This window comes from Oratosquilla oratoria, unplaced genomic scaffold (genome assembly GCF_046742065.1).
Source record: "Oratosquilla oratoria isolate Oo_2021 unplaced genomic scaffold, ASM4674206v1 SCAFFOLD215, whole genome shotgun sequence".
Classification (NCBI taxonomy): domain Eukaryota; kingdom Metazoa; phylum Arthropoda; class Malacostraca; order Stomatopoda; family Squillidae; genus Oratosquilla; species Oratosquilla oratoria.
Genome location: NW_027467567.1, coordinates 1 through 5000, shown reverse-complemented (window position 1 = coordinate 5000; position 5000 = coordinate 1).

Genomic DNA, 5000 nt, shown 5'->3' with positions numbered 1-5000 from the left:
AATTAGTTGTAATCAGTGTTATGTAATACAGGGAGATGTAACACCCAGTGTTACGCAATGTTACATGAGGTGGGGGGTGTCGAATTTCACCAGAAAAAACGTTACAATTTTTGAACGGGCCCCGAATAGTAATTCAGCCCATCTAATATGAATTCCTCACACTTCACAATATAGAAAAAGCCTACACATGTAATCAGGAAGAACAACTGGTTCTATACAGCTACACAGCTCTGGACAGCGTTTGAGCCTTATAAGATATTTTTAAATGATAAATATCTATCCTGCTATTGCCACGATTACATTCGTTACAAATGGGTTGCTGCTAGATCTCTATTTCTTACGATAATAAATACAAAGCATTAACATGACAACACCTAACAAAACAGTTGGTGGGCAACATTTTATGGCTCCTGATGGCCGCATCATTTGTTGATGGGTATCGGGATGTTTTGGGTAATAAAACCTTAATTTACTTACGAGTGGAAGGACTGCTCACATCCACCTTTTCTCCGGTTGGTGCAGTTGAATGCAGCACAAGTTGGCATTGTAAAATGATCGTTGAATATGTATATGGGAGCGAAAGCTGCCGAGAACTGTAACTGTATCAGATCAGTGATCGCGTGGCGCGACTTTGTTTTGGTACTAACATCATGGCTGCCGCCGACCTCATAATCTCGACAGCGATCCGTGATCCAGTTATATCTAGATCAGTGAGTTAAACACAGAGAACAGTTGGAGTTTTATTCACTGACGTTTCGTCCTTACCAGGACATTCCTGGTAAGGACGAAATGTGTTTAACTCTGTGTTTAACTCACCGCCCTTCCACTCAATATGTAGAGTTCCCTGATGCTTTCGTGAATGAGTACGAGGCCTTTTCACCACACGTAAGGTGATGCGGAGGTAAATAAAATCGCCTGGCGACAGCCAGAATATAGAGTAAAAGTTCCACTTGGGAGGAAAGGTTTCTTAACACCTTCGGTACTAGGACTCGCTTCACCTACTCTATTCCAGTCCAAGGACGGACGACCTTGATATAATTGAAATTGAAGGTGGGGCTCGATCGCTGGGACCCTTTTCCCATGGGGATCTTCCCCTCAACTGAATAAAATCGTTTGTCCTCTAGCCAGAATAAATCGAACCAAGTGTATCACCTGCTGTGAAGAGAGAGAAAGAGAGAGATGGGGGTGAAAGGGAGGAGAGAGAGAGAGTGGGGAGAGAGAGAGGGGAGGGAGAGAGAGAGAGAGAGAGAGAGAGAGAGAGAGAGAGAGAGAGAGAGAGAGAGAGAGAGAGAGAGAGAGAGAGAGAGAGAGAGAGAGAGAGAGAGAGAGAGAGAGGGGGGGCGAGAGGTGAAACGGGAAAGTCACTTTTACTTAAATGAAACGGTAATAGACGTACAACCTGTGCCTGTCGTGAGAGGATATTTACATATATTCATAAGCGGGTTTTTTTCGTATGCTATCAATTAATCAATTTATTTTTGATGCATATTATGTACAGGATTAGATCAACACGAGTATCCTTAATGTGGGGCTATTTCCACATAATTTAAACAATGTGACCCATATTACACTACACTGGTCTTCAGGAGGATGAAAATGATAATGATGACGGCTATTTCTACATAATATAAACAATGTGACCCTTATTACACTAAACTGGTCAACAGGAAGATGGAAGTAGAGGTGGTGGTGGAGGTGATGATGATAATGATGATGATGATGATGATGATGATGATGATGATGGTGGTGGTGATAAAAATGATGATGATTATTGTTATTGTTAATATTGTTATCATCACTGTCATCATCATCATCATTATCATTATGTCCAGGTCAACACTGCATACCCTAAAGTAATTGCATAGTACCCAAAGGGTTCATGGAAACCATTTGCCCCAAATTGAGATAACCAACTCGCCACAACGACGAAGTACACCATTTTCGAAAACAAACGAAGAGTGTCCAGAGGATCTGAGGGAGTGCCAACAATGACCACCAGCTCGAAGGCCATTTTTCAGGTCTTCGGCAAAGCCCTTCGTGCGGCTTCGAAGAAGCTTCGCCAGGCTTTCCGAAACATTTGCTGCTGTGAAGCCTCAGCACAGCGAGCTTCAGAGGACAAAATGGCACAGGTAGACTTCGAGGAAAGGGAAGTTGATGGTGGTACAGAAGGACTATTGCAACCGGAAGACGGGAGGAACCTTCTCGAAGAACGAGAGACGCTTCAAGAGGTCCACAAGACTTCTGTCTCTCATGAAGACTCTTCCCAACGGTCTTCCGACAGGACTCAAGAGCCCGAAGTAACTGAAGAGGCTCCTACTCCTCCTGAAGAAGTATGCAAGGAGGACATCGTGGACATGAAAAAACAAAAGGAGAACGATTCCACTGCATCCACGGAAAGCACTGCAATTCTTCAAAAGCCTTCTGAGGGTGAAAAGGAAGACCCAGAAAAAGAGGAGAAAAGAATACCCTCAACTTCCGAGATTGGTCCCGTACAGAAATCGTTCCAAAATCCGATGGAGGACTTGGAAAGTATGTCCACCCACAAGGACATAAGGAAAATGGCCGAATCAGCAAGAAAGCCTCACATCAACACTGCATCCATGGAAAGCACTGCAGTGCTTCAAAAGCCTTCTGAGGGTGAAAAGAAAGACCCAGAAACAGAGGAGGAAAGAGTGCCCTCAACTTCCGAGATTGGCCCTGTTCAAAAATCGTTCCAAAATCCGATGGAGGACTTAGAGAGAATGTCCACCCACAAGGAACGACGAACTCGGAAATATAAGACCTATTTGGCAGAAGTGAAGAGGGAAGAGTTTGGTAAAGTGCCTCAAACCAACTCTGCACTTCAACGAAAAGCCAAAAGGAAAATGGCCCAATCTGCAAGAAAACCTCACATCAAACTCAAGCCACCACACCCAGACCACCCTCGGACTGGTAACAACACCAAAACCAGAGGCCACAACAAAAATAAAACCTATAAAAAAATCAATACAATTATCTTTCATAAATTTCATGATTAAACAACCACCCATCACCTAGTACCACCCAAACCACGATACTAGGAGGGGACAGGGTACACAACACGAGGCCAAATGGGTGTACTACAAAACTACCCTAGCTACCACTACAACGCCCGAGGCATTCACGACCTCAGATACCAGGAGGGGCCAGGTAAACAACTCGAGGCAAATGGTATGTACTACAACTGCCCGAAAAACTACTTCTACTACAACGCCCGTGGCATTCACGAAGAGGGCCAAAGCACTCCAAACCGTTACTATCGCGGTAAAAACAAAAATCGAAGACGTTTTAGACATTAAGTTATAAAAGAAAAATGGCCTATAAACTAATTCCAATCAAGTCGGCACGATTCATAACAGCAAAATCATAAAAATCTCCACCAGACCATGTACTTACGGCGAATACTATATGTTGCTTATAACAATAAAAAATTATCTACATAATAAAAAATTCCTGTTTATATAGATCTATATCAGCCCTGATGTTTTCGTGAATGAGTACGAGGCCTTTTCCCAACATGTATGGTGACGTCGGAGGTAAATATAAATCGTCTGGCGACAGCCAGAATTTATAAAGTAAAAGTTCCACTTGGGGAGGGGAAGTTTCTTAAAATCTTTCGGGTACTAGGGACTCGCTTCACATACTCTATTCCAGTCCAAGGACGGGCGGACCTTGATGTAATTGAAATTGGAGGTGGGGCTCGAATTCGCTGGGACCCTATTCCCCTGGGGATCTTCCCCTCTGCTGTATAAAATAGGTTGAAGATGAGAGAAGGAGAGAGAGAGAGAGAGAGAGAGAGATTGGAGAGAGAGTGATTGGATGAGAGAGAGAGAGAGATAGAGAGAGAGGTGGAAACGGAAAAGTAGCTTTCACTTAAATGAAAACCACAATCGACATACAAACTGTGACTGTCGTGAGAGGATATCTGCATTATATGCATAAGCGTTTTTTCATATGTTGTCAATTAATTCAATCCTTTATGCAGGCTAGTCTTCCGACAAGTGGTCGGAAGACTAGCTCTGCATAAAGGATTTGATGAAATACAGTATAATACAACGTTCCACCCGGGTGCCCTCGGCGCGGAACGACTGGGCCGTGAACTAAGTCGTTTCGTTTTTTTGAAGGGTTCAGGATAGCGTGATGGTACGATCTTCGTCTTGTAAGGCGCAAGGCGCTCTGGCGAGGGTTCGAATTCCCAGTAGATGAGTTTATTTCAATATATATATATATATTTATTATATAGTAGTATATATATAAATATATATATTATTATATATATATATAATGTGTGTGTGTGTGTGTGCGCTGCGCGCGCATGTGTATGTGTGTATGTTTGTGTGGTGTGTCTGTGTGTGTGTATTTGTGTGTGTGTGTGTGATGTGCAGCGCGCGCACGGATGTGTATGTGTATGTTTGTGGTGAGTGGGTGGGATTGGGGTGTGCATGCATTGGTACATGTTTGCATGTTTTATGTTTGTTGTTTCTTATAATGAGCTCATTGCTTACACTGCTGCAGAAATAGTCGATAATAATGTCACGCACTGAAAATAGCAATACTTATGTTTTGTTTAGCAAATATCATACAAGCTGCAGAGTTGATTCTTCAGAAATGTAAGATAAAGTCGCTTTGTTGACGTCTGGAGACAAAATATAGTTTCTATACACTTTTTATTTTTTCGCTACATAGGAGAACGAGTAATGATTTGTGTTGAATATCATTGGTATACAAGCATGTCGGCTGTAGTTTCAGTTCCACCCAATTCATGAAGTAAAATTATATTTTATTAAAAAAAAAAAAAAAAAAAACATCACTTCATGGTCGTACAATTTCAACACAACCACCATTTGAGTAGTTCATCTGAGTCAAAGATTATATCATAATAAAGAAGAAAGGAGGGAATATAAGGCACCGCAATCCTACAAATTAAGAATCATTTGATACATCTATAAGGATATACTGCTTACTTACTATAAATTGTATTT